Below are 12732 nucleotides of genomic sequence, written 5' to 3' on the forward strand. Positions count from 1 at the left end.
GACAGCACAAGAAAAAAAACTAAACACTAATATCTGTTTTGAATATAGATGCAACAATTCTCAATAAAATATTAGCAAACTGGATCTAGCAGCATATAAAAAAGGATTATACACCATGACTAACTAAAATTTATCCCAGGAATGCAAGGCTGGTTTAACACCTGAAATCAATTAATGTAATAAACTATATAGTAGAATAAGGGACAAAAACCACATGATCATTTCAATAGGTGAAGAAAAAGTATTTGACAAAATTCAGCAACTCTTCATAATAAAATAAATCAACAAATAAGGAATAGAAGGAAACTTCCTCAACCTAATAAAAGGCATTTATGAAAAACCATGTTGGGTGCAGTGGCTCATGCCTATAATCCCAGCACTTTGGGAGGCTGAGGTGGGCAGATCATGAGGTCAAGAGATCGAGACCATCCTGGCCAACATGGTGAAACCCTGTCTCTACTAAAAAAAAATACAAAAATTAGCTGGATGTGGTGGTGCACACTTGAAGTCCCAGCTACTTGGGGGTCTGAGGCAGGAGAATTGCTTGAATCTGGGATGCGGAGGTTGCAAGTGAGCCAAGATCATGCCACTGAACTCTAGCCTGGTGACAGAGTGAGACTCAGTCTAAAAAAAAAAAAAAAAAAAAGAAAGAAAGGAAAGAAAAACCAACAGCTAACATCATACTTAGTGGTCAAAGGTTGAATGTTTTCTTCCTAAGATTAGGAACAAGACAAAAATGTCTTGTCTCACCACTTCTAATCAACATTTTACTGGAGGTTATATCCAGGGCAACTGGACAAGAACATTAAATAAAAGACATCCAGATTGAGTAGAAACAAGTAAAAATTGGCCAGGTGTGGTGGCTCACGCCTGTAATCCCAGCACTTTGGGAGATTCAGGCAGGCAGATCACCTGAGGTCAGGAGTTCAAGACCAGCCTGGCCAACATGGTGAAACCCTATCTCTACTAAAACTACAAAAATTAGCTGGGCATGGTGGTGTGCACCTGTAATCCCAGCTACTTGGGAGGCTGAGGCAGGAGAATTGCTTGAGCCTGGGAGGCAGAGGTTGCAGTGAGCTGAGATCATGCTATTGCACTCCAGCCTGGGCGACAAGAGCGAGACTCTGTCAAAAAAAAAAAAAAAAAAAAAAATTCTAGCTGCCTTTGTTACAGAAATTAACAAGCTAGTCCTAAAACTTACATGAAAATGCAAGGGACCCAGAACAATCAAAACAATTTTTTTTTTTTTTTTTTTTTTTACCAGTCATCTTTTATTTGGAGGTTAATTCCCATTAGGACATGAAAGGATTCAGCAACGATCGAGATTGTGTTCCTCACGGAGGGGCTCAGGCCAAGGTCGTGGGGTCAGGGGGTGGTGCATAGTGTGTCCTCTTCAGTGGTATTTGCGGAGCCGCTCGTGCTTGAGATGCTTGTAGGAAATGCTGTAGTTGAAGAGCACGTAGCATGTCAGCACCATGGTAATCCCTGAGATTCTCCCCTTCTTCATGTTAATGTACTTGTTGTAGTACCGGTAGTAACCTCTTCGAAATGCTCCGAGAATGCCACTAGGGCTGAAGTCCCGCATCAAGATCCAGTTTGTCAGCTCCCCCAGTTTGACCTCCAGAAGTTTCTTGTCCTTCACTGGTACGACTGACGCCATCTTGGAGTCCTGATGTCCGCTGTGCCTCCAAAACAATCTTTAAAATGAACAAAGTTGGAGAACTTACACTTCCTGATTGCAATACTTACTACAAAGCTATAGTAATAAAGATATTGTGGTGCTGACAGAAGACAGAAATATACATCAATGGAACAGAATTGAGAGTCCAGAAATAAACCCTCTTACATTTATGGTCAACTGATTTTCAATAAGGGTGCCGAGATAATTAACGAGGGACAGAATACTCTTTCCAACACATGTGATTGAGACAACTGGATATTCACATATACAAGAATGAAGTTAAACCTTCAATCTCACATTGTACACAAAAATTATTTCTAAGGGGATTATGGATCTAAATATAAAAGCTAAACCTATAAAACACGTAGAAGAAAACATAGGAGTAAATCTTCTTGATCTAGGATTAGGGAATGATTTGTTAAATATGACACTAGCAACCAAAGTGACAAAAGAAAAATATATCTATATAAATTGGACTTCACCAAAATTTAAAATGTTTGTGCTTCAAAGAATATCATCCAGACAGTGAAAAGACAGCTTACTAAATGGGAGAAAATATTTGCAAATTATGTAGTTGATAAGGGACTTGTATTTAAAATATATAAATAACTCTTACAATTCAACAATAAAAAGACAACCCCATTTGCAAAATGAACACAGGATTTGAATAGAAGTTTTCCAAAAAAGATATATGAATGGGCAGTTAGCACATGAAAAGGTGTTCAACATCATTAGTCATTAGGGAAATGCATATTAAAACCACAACGAGATACTGTTTCACATCCATTAGAATGGCTAAAAAAAGTTTTTAAAATATACAATAACAAGCCAGGCATGGTGGCTTATACCTGTAATCCTGGCACTTTGGGAGGCTGAGGCATGTGGATCACTTGAGGTCAAGAGTACGAGACCAACGTCGCCAACATGGTGAAACCCCATCTCTACTAAAAATATTTGAAAAATTAGCCAGGTGTGGTGGCAAGCACCTGTAATCTCAGTTACTCGAGAGGCTGAGGCAGGAGAATTGCTTGAACCCAAGAGGCGGAGGTTGCAGTGAGCCAAGATTGAGCCACTACACTCCCGCCTGGGCGACAGGGGGAGACTCTGTCTCAAAAATAAAATAAAAATAAAATAAACAGTAACAAGTGTTGATGAAGATGTGAAGAAATTGGAATCCTTATTAGTTGCTGGTGGGAATGTAAAATAGTGTTGCTATTTTGGAAAACACGTTGGCACTTCCTCAAAAATTAAACATAGAGTTACCATATGACCCAGCAATTCCACTCCTAGGTATAAACCCAAGAGACATGAAAATATATGTCCACACAAAAACCTTTACACAAAAGTTCAGAGCAGCATTATTTATAATAGTCCAGGAGTGAAAACAATTCAAATGATGAATAAATACTATTTTATTATTTTTTTATTTTTTTATTTTTTATTTTTTTTTGAGACGGAGTCTTGCTCTGTCACCCAGGCTGGAGTGCAGTGGCCGGATCTCAGCTCACTGCAAGCTCCTCCTCTCGGGTTCACGCCATTCTCCTGCCTCAGCCTCCCGAGTAACTGGGACTACAGGCACCCGCCACTTCGCCCGGCTAGTTTTTTGTATTTTTTAGTAGAGACGGGGTTTCACCGTATTAGCCAGGATGGTCTCGATCTCCTGACCTCATGATCCACCCGTCTCGGCCTCCCAAAGTGCTGGGATTACAGGCTTGAGCCACCGCGCCCGGCCTAAATACTATTTTAAATGTTATATATTTACACAATAGAATATTCAACAATGAAAAAGAATGAAGCACTGATACATGCTACATCATAGATGAACTTTGAAAACATTTTGCTAAGTAAAAGAAGTCAGATGCAAACATATTCTATGAGTTCATTTATATGAGTTGTCCAGAACAGGCAAATCTACAGAGACAGAAAGTAGTTGTCTATGGCTGGTGGTGTGGGGGTTGGATGGATACAGGACTTTTTCCTGGGGTGATGAAAATGTTCTAAAATTGATTGTTATGATGGTTGCACAACTTTTGTAATATACTGTCATCAACTGAATACTTTAAATAGGTGCATTATATGGTATGTGAATTTTATTCCAATAAAGCCGTTATTTAAAAAGCAGGGAGGGAAGGGTTACATCTCCCCTGAACTCACAGACTCCAAACAGCAGCTGGACTTGCAATTGCACTCCCTTCCTCCTGGATCTTCCTTCCTGACTGCCTGTGGACAACAGACTTTAGCCTGTTCCCATAGGGTTCCAGCCTGCTCATGATCTTCCCTTCCTGACTGCCCACTCTGTGGATTTCAGGCTTGCTTAGCCAGCCCCACAACTGTGTAAGCCAATTCCTTGTAACAAACTTGTTCTGCCTACTGGTTGAAACCTGTTATGGAAACCAGTGGTCAAGGGTTTCTCTAAATATGTATCTCAAGAACCTGGGGTAGTTATCTGGTTGAGGATTTAGGGGTCATGGATTCTGCCAAATATCAAATCACCATTCACTTTTAGAATGATTGTTGACAAGGCTTTGGTCAGAGGGAATAGCAGTAGTTGGGACTGGAAAAGCAGCCTCCAGTGAAATCATAGTGATTCTTTCTTTGTCCAAGGCGAAGAGCTCTCTCTTCTTGACCATGAGCTTAATTTTTAAGCTCAATGGGTAAAGCGAACAAAAAGCTGAGTATTTTGGGAGGCCAGAGAACATTTATTGCTTAACTTGATGTTTCCCCTGCTGTGGAGAATCACGCATTTTTTTAACACCCTTGGTTCTATGCATGCTCTCACTCCTCTCACACACTGTAATTGATTAATGAGTTTGCAGAAGATAGTGGGCAGGCACAGCCTAGCTACATCCTCTTTCTTTCTCTGGGAACTGAGCTTTCTGCAGGGAGCCCACACTTCCCTTTGCTCTTCCATTCTATAAATTGTACTTATATAGTAAGTCCTCACATAACATTGTTGATAAGTTCTTGGAAACTGACTTTAAGCGAAATGATACATAATGAAACCAATTTTACCATGGGCTAATTGATATAACAAGAGTTAAGTTTCTATGGCATATTGCTGTCACAAAACATCACCAAACTTCTAAATAAAGACCCAAAATACTACTAACATTAAACATTAAAATAAATGTGAAGTTACCATATATTAAAGAAAGATTAACAAAGATAAACAAGGTAATTATTTACCCAATTTTTGATGAATCAGTGAGCAATGGCAGTCATTGTGGTGGAGGTGAAATCTAGGAAGAAATGTTTACAAAGTGAAGATTTTAAGGAGCACCTACTACCACCACAAAGTTCAAAAACAGTACGCCAGGCATGATGGCTTATGACAGTAACCCCAGCACTTTGGGAGGCTGAGGCGAGTGGATCACCTGAGGCCAGGAGTTCAACACCAGCCTGGCCAACATGGAGAAACCTCATCCTACTAAAAATACAAAAATCAGCCAGGTGCGGTGGCACGCTCCTGTAATCCCAGCTACTCGAGTGGCTGAGGCATGAGAATCGCTTGAACCCAGAAGGCAGAGGTTGCAGTGAGCTGAGATCACTCCGCTGTACTCCAGCCTGCCTCGAAATAAATAAATAAATAACAGATATGGTGGGCTTGCCAAGTGCTTTTATGTGGCATTATTGTCAGGCATTTGTATGATTGCATGACAATCATACAAATTTGCAGACTTTACAGATTTTTACTTGACAATGATTTGTATTATTCATTCATTCCTTTTCCAACCGTCTTGTTCCAGTTCAGGGTAATGAGTGGCTGGAACCTCTCCCAGTAGCTCAGGGCACCAGGCAGAAACCCACCCTGGCCAGCATGCCATCCAATCGCGGGGCACACTCACACCCACACTCACTGAGATTGGGACCATACAGCATGCCAATGAACTTCACTCACATCTTTGGGATGCAAGAGAAAATCCATGCAGATGTGGGGAGAACACACAAACTCCACACAGACAGCGGCCCCACTGGGAATTGATTTTTTTTCATAATCAACCTTATAACAAAATGATACTAAATGAAAGGACATTATTCAAGGACCTGCTGTACTTGACCCCATGAGAAGAGGGCTAGGTTAGGCCAGAAATATCTGAACTTACACATGCAAGACTGTCTTGTAAGTGTGAAGTTGTTTTAAGAAGTCAATCTGCCTACAGGTAAATGTCATATTATCTGTTCAAGTCTTTATTAATAATGAAGATGATATGTGGCCTCCACTCAATCCCTAATGTCTTAGACTTTATTTTTTTTTTTGCAGGGGGTTGGCGGGGTGGGTGGCGGGACAGAGTCTTGCAGCTAGAGTGCAGTGGTGTGACCATAGCTAATGGCAACCTCAAACTCCTGGGCTCAAGTGATCCTCCTACCTCAGCCTCCCAAGTAGCTGGGACTACACGTGCACACCACCATGCCTGGCTAATTTTTAAATTAGTAAATTTTTGGTTGTGATGGGGTCTCACTAGGTTGCCCAGGATGCTCTTGAGCTCCTGGCCTCAAGTGATCCTTCCACCTCAGCCTCCCCAAGTTTTGAGATTGTAGGCATGAAACACTGCATCCAGGCTAGATTTTATCTCATACTTTATCATTTGATTCAGAATTTGAAAGGGATGGTAGTTATTGGCCCCCACAAAGACTTCAGCATGAGACAGTAGAAGAAGCAATTTACAAAAAAGTTTTGGATATGTGCAGTAGTAATGCCCAAAGTAATAATTAAATTCTTAGACTTTTTTAAGAGTCAGAAGGTGGCCGGGCGCGGTGGCTCAAGCCTGTAATCCCAGCACTTTGGGAGGCCGAGACGGGCGGATCACGAGGTCAGGAGATCGAGACCATCCTGGCTAACACGGTGAAACCCTGTCTCTACTAAAAAATACAAAAAACTAGCCGGGCGAGGTGGCGGGCGCCTGTAGTCCCAGCTACTTGGGAGGCTGAGGCAGGAGAATGGCGGGAACCCGGGAGGCGGAGCTTGCAGTGAGCTGAGATCCGGCCACTGCACTCCAGTCTGGGTGACAGAGCGAGACTCCATCTCAAAAAAAAAAAAAAAAAAAAAGAGTCAGAAGGTATCCTGGAGATAACCTAGCAGCTAGATTCCAACCCATAGAGGTTAAGTAATGTGTCCAAAGCTACCGAGCCTTCTAGTGACATATCAGAACTACAATCCAAATTTTCTTTTGGCCCACTGCACTTTCCACCATGCCCTGCTGCTTCCTTAATATGCTGAGATTTTAAAAATATCACATTTATGCTATTTTGTTCTCATTTTATCTGTTTCCCTGAGTATCAGACTTTTGTCATTGTTATAAACAAAGGAATAAATGCGCTTCAGGTTAAATAATTTTCCCATGGCAATAGGGCTTATCAGAGGTAGCACTGGAAATGAAATATAGTACTCTAATTTTAGTCGAAGGTTGTACTCATGAGATTTATTTTTTCTGTCAAAATGCCAACCTGAAATAAATAGAAGAGTGGGACACCATGGAAGTGGAGTTGCTGTGGTGGAGGCTGTGGTTCATATATTAATTCAGCCAACGATCTCTGGTTCCTTTTCTGCCATGATGTCACAGTATGTTGTGGGATTAAAATTTCCTCCAAAAGAATAGAAGGAAATAAGTAGAATGGGGTGTCACTACCTAACTCCCAAAGCCTGTGATATTAATTAACTCTAACATTGACTGCCTCCCCAGATCTATAAGGTGCAAAGGTAAACTTTCAGACAGTACAATAAAAGTTTGAGCAAATTTCTAGAAGCAGTTTACTTATACATTATTCATCAGAGTAATATAATTTAGCACTTGTATATTATAGGTTTCTTTAAATAACCATCCCTGCAGTTTTATTGCTGGAAATGCAGTGAAGATACACATTAGGCTACAATTAGGACAGCATGGAGAATTACTTAACAGACTGGCAATCTGTTAATGAAGCCATTACTCCGAGTTTCTACAAAATCTACAACTGAATTTCATTTGATTTCTGACCAAAGGTCTTTAATCTTACCTGCTTTCCAGGCTGAGAATTAAATCATTCATTCTTTCACAAAATAGTTTTAATCTACTGTGAATCAGGCACTGTTTTAGGCATTGGGAATAGGGTAATAAGTAGAACAAAGTTTCTGACCTGATTGAACAGAATATGTTACAAAATAATAAGCATAATAGAACCCCTTATTTGCTGCTGTTACAGATAGGCATACATCTTGTTTAATAAAGATATTACACTTGTGTCCTTAAAAAAGGAAAAACTATGGTCAAATAAATTTGGGAAATAATGCAATTATAGTCCCTTTTTAATGCTTTAAAATACACATTAGCTTATTAAAGACTTTAAGATATTACACAATAAAGAAATCTGTTTGACTTATTTGACTACCTAAACTTCATTTTTCTCTTTTGGAATCTTCTTCTTCTTCTTCTTCTTCTTCTTCTTCTTCTTCTTCTTCTTCTTCTTCTTCTTCTTCTTCTTCTTCTTCTTCTTCTTCTTCTTCCTCCTCCTCTTCCTCTTCCTCTTCCTCTTCCTCTTCTTCTTCTGCGACAGAGTTTTGCTCTGTCACCCAGGCTGGAGTGCAATGGCGCGATCTCGGCTCACCGCAACCTCTGCCTCCTAGGTTCAAGCAATTCTCTGCCACAGCCTCCTGAGTAGCTGGGACTACAGACACTCGCCACCACGCCTGGCTAATTTTTGTATTTTTAGTAGAGACAGGTTTCACCATGTTGGCCAGGCTGTTCTTGAACTCCTGACCTTGTGATCCACCTGCCTCGGCCTCCCGAAGTGCTGGAATTACAGGCGTGAGCCACCATGCCCAGCCAGAATAGTGCTTCTTAACCTCCTGTGAATGCATGTTTCAAGAAGTCATTTTTAGAAATACTAAGCTGTAAGAACTCATTATTATACATGAGATAAGGAGTTAATATCCAAAATATACAAGGACCTGAGACTATTCAATAACAAGAAATCAAGTAACCCTATTAAAAATGGGCAAAGGACTTGAATAGCTATTTCTCAAAAGAAGACACACAAATGGCCAATAGCTATATGAAAAGATGTTTAACATCTCTAATTATCAGAGCAATGCAAATGAAAACCACAATGAGATGTCACCTCGCACCTGTTAGATTGTATATTATTGAAAAGATGAAAGATAGCAAGTGTTGGTGAGGATGTGCAGTAAAAGGAAACTTGTACACTGTTAGTGGGAATGTAAATTACTACAGCCATTTTGGAAAATACTATAGAGGTTCCTCAAAAAACCAAAAATAGAATTACCATAAAATCCAGCAATCCCACTATGGGGCGTGTGGACAAAGGGAATGAAATGAGTATGCTGAAAGAATGTCTATACTCCCACGTCCATTGCAGCAGTATGCATGTTAGCCAAGATATAGAAACAATCTAAATGTTCATCAACAGATGAATGGGTTTTTAAAATTTGATGTATATACACATTGGAGTACTATTTAGCCTTTAAAAAAATAGGGAATTCTATCATTTGTGACAACAAGGATGAACCTAGCGGATATTATGTTAAGTGAAATAAGTCAGGCATGGAGAGACAAATACAGTATGATCCACTTATATGTGGAATCTAAAAAAGCCAGACTTCTAGAAGTAGAGAGTAAAATGGTGGTTACCAGAGCCTTAGGGACAGGGTGGGGGTGAACCAGAAAGGAGAGAGAATTTGTCAATGGGTGCGAAGTTACAGCTAGATAGGAGGAGTAAGTCCTGGTGTTCTACTGCACGGCAAGGTGACTATAGCTAATAATGTATTGTGTATTTCAAACGAGCTAAAAAGAGAGGGTTTTTAATGTTCTCACCACAAAGAAACAATAAATATTTGAGATGGTGGATATGCTAATTACTCTGATGTAATCATGCCACAATTTATACACGAATTGAAATATCACTTTGGGGCCAGGCACGGTGGCTCATGCCTGTAATCCCAGCACTATGGGAGGCCAAGGCAGGCGGATCATGAGGCCAGCCTGATCGACATGGTGAAACCCCATCTCTACTAAAAATGCGAAGATTAGCCTGGCGTGGTGGCGGATGCCTGTAATCCCAGCTACTCAGGAGGCTGAGGCAGTGAGCCAAGATCGGGCCACGGCACCATCTCAGCTCACTGCAACCTCTGCCTCCCAGGTTCAAGCGATTGCAGAGGTTGCAGTGAGCCAAGATCGGGCCACGGCACTCCAGCCTGGTCGACAGAGTGAACCTCCTGCTGAGGCATGAGAATCACTTGAACCTGGGAGATGGAGGCTGCAGTGAGCTGAGATGGTGCCACTGCACTCCAGCCTGGGTGACAAAGTGAGACTCAAAAAAAAAAAAAAAAAGAGAGAATATCACTTTGTGTTCCATAAATATGTACAATTATTATTTGTCAATTAAAAATAAAATAAATTAAAACCAATGACCAAAAACCAAACCCTGGAATTTTGGAATCAGCCATTTCTCCAAGAAAACCTGGTTTCTTCTAATGGGAAATGATACTTCAAGACCACAATGGAGTGACTGTTTCTAAGTCTTTTCAGTGGAAAGAACTACATATAGTAGGTATAATGTCTTATGAGTTGTGAACTTCAAAAATCTGAGACAGTTCACAGTTAATTTGGAAAGTGTATTTTGCCAAGGCTGAGGACCCGCACCTGTGACACAGCCTCAGGAGTCCTGACAACATGGGCCCAAGGTGGTAGGGGCACAGCTTGCTTTTGTAATTTTTTTTTTTTTTTTGAGACTCACTCTGTCATCCAGGCTGGAGTGCAGTGGCGCCATCTCAGCTTACTGAAACCTCCGCCTCCTAGGTTCAAATGATTCTCCTGTCTCAGCCTCCCAAGTAGCTGGGATTACAGGTGTGCACCACCACACCTGGCTAATTTTTGTACTTTATTAGTGGAGACAGGGTTTTGCCATGTTGGCCAGGCTGATCTTGAACTCTTGACCTCAAGTGATCCTTCTGCCTTGGCCTCCCAAAGTGCTGGGATTGCAGGCTTGAGCCACCGTGCCTGGCCTGGTTTTGTACGTTGTAGGGAGACATGAGACATCAACGTGTGTAAGATGTACATTGGTTCAGTCTGGAAAGGTGGGATGGACAACTTGAGGCAAAAGCAGGACAACTGGAAGCAGGGAGGAGCCTTCCAGGTCATAGGTAGATAAGATTTAAATGGCTGCATTCTTTTGAGCTTCAGATTAGCCTCTCCGAATGAGGCAATCAGATATGCATTTATCTCAGGGAGCAGAGGAGTGACTTTGAATAGAAGGGGAGGCAGATTTGCCCTAAGCAGTTCCCAGCTTGAGTGATTTTTGGGGCCCAAAGATTTATTTCCTTTCCAGAGTTTATGCTAACATTTCCATTTTAAATTATAACTACAAGGTTTTTAGTTAACTTCTGTATTACATCTGTATCTCCTTTCCTCCACGCCAAGAACCCTAGTTCTCAAGGTAACAGGGGATGATAGAATTGGAAAATTTCATGACTTTCATTTACTTTTTCCCACATAAAACCAGCAGTCATAGAATAATAGTAGTAGTTATTTTAGAATAACAACATGTTACTACTGACAATTAATGTTCATAATATAATCACCGCCAACTACTGAAAATGGTAAACAATTTTGCATGTTATCCCCATTCTTACCCCAGTTTTAAATTGTTGTATCATAGCTACCCTGTCAGATCATATAACCTTTATATTCTATCATCTGCCTCCCTTTTAAGTTTTATTTTGTCTTAGTTCTACAGGCAACTTCCTCCTTTCATCTACTACTTCTCTTAAGGCATTTTGTGTATGTATGTGAGTGTGTTTCCCTTTTTTCTTCTAGTTTATTTATGTATTTATTTATCTATTTTTTGAGACAGAGTCTCACTCTGTAGCCCAGGCTGGAGTGCAGTGGCACGATCTTGGCTCACGGCAAGCTCCACCTCCTGGGTTCAGGCTATTCTCCTGCCTCAGCCTCCCGAGTAGCTGGGACTACAGATGCCCGCCACCATGCCCAGCTAATTTTTTTGTATTTTTAGTAGAGATGGGGTTTCACCATGTTAGCCAGGATGGTCTCAATCTCCTGATCTTGTGATCCACCCGCCTCGGCCTCCCAAAGTGCTGGGATTACAGGCGTGATCCACTGCGCCCTGCCTTTTGTTCTAGTTTAGTGTTAATTATTACTATAATTTTTTTTTCTTTCTCCTTTTTTTAGAGATGGGGTTTCCCTATGTTGCCCAGGTTGGTCTCGAACTGCTGGGCTCAAGCAATCCTTCTGGTTCAGCCCCGCGAGAAACTGGAACCACAGGCGTGCACCACCACACCCAGCTAATTTTTTGTAGAGACAGGGTTTCGCCATGTTGCCCAGGCTGTCTGGAACTCCTGGGCTCAAATGATCCACCCGCTTTGGCCTCCCAAAGTGCTGGGGTTACAGGCATGAGCCATATGAGTCATTCCGTCTGGCCACATTATAGTGGGCTTTATTTATTTGGGGTTTTTTTTTTTTTCCCACATTATAGTTTTGAACTGCTTCTTGAGTATGTCTTTATGCTGTACTTTTATTTTTTGTAGCAATGTTATTCTGCCCCTTATTTCCTCTTTTTTTCTTTTAGTAAATTTGGAATTTGACCTTAGTATTTTTCTATTGTTCGTTCTTAAGTAAAATTAGTTTTTCTGAACTTTTTTTTTTTTTTTTTTTTTTTGAGACGGGGTCTTGCTCTGTCACCCAGGCTGGAGTGCAGTGGCCGGATCTCAGCTCACTGCAAGCTCCGCCTCCCGGGTTTACGCCATTCTCCTGCCTCAGCCTCCCGAGTAGCTGGGACTACAGACGCCTGCGACCTTGCCCGGGTAGTTTTTTGTATTTTTTAGTAGAGACGGGGTTTCACCGTGTTAGCCAGGATGGTCTCGATCTCCTGACCTCGTGATCCGCCCGTCTCGGCCTCCCAAAGTGCTGGGATTACAGGCTTGAGCCACTGCGCCCGGCCTTTCTGAACTTTTAAATCGTGGCTAGGTTCAGATAGATTTTGCTAACATCACTGAGGTACTTCTTTGCTTTTGTGTAAAGTTTTAAATATATAGCTGTCTG

The 12732-nt window shown here is 41.2% G+C and overlaps 1 pseudogene; it reads right to left on the bottom strand.

The window, feature by feature from the left end:
• Positions 1-1236: 1236 nt before the first annotated feature.
• LOC102115810 (ATP synthase subunit f, mitochondrial pseudogene) lies at positions 1237-1671 on the bottom strand (annotated as a pseudogene).
• Positions 1672-12732: the final 11061 nt, after the last annotated feature.

Source organism: Macaca fascicularis, chromosome 7 (assembly GCF_037993035.2).
Source record: "Macaca fascicularis isolate 582-1 chromosome 7, T2T-MFA8v1.1".
Lineage (NCBI taxonomy): Eukaryota > Metazoa > Chordata > Mammalia > Primates > Cercopithecidae > Macaca > Macaca fascicularis.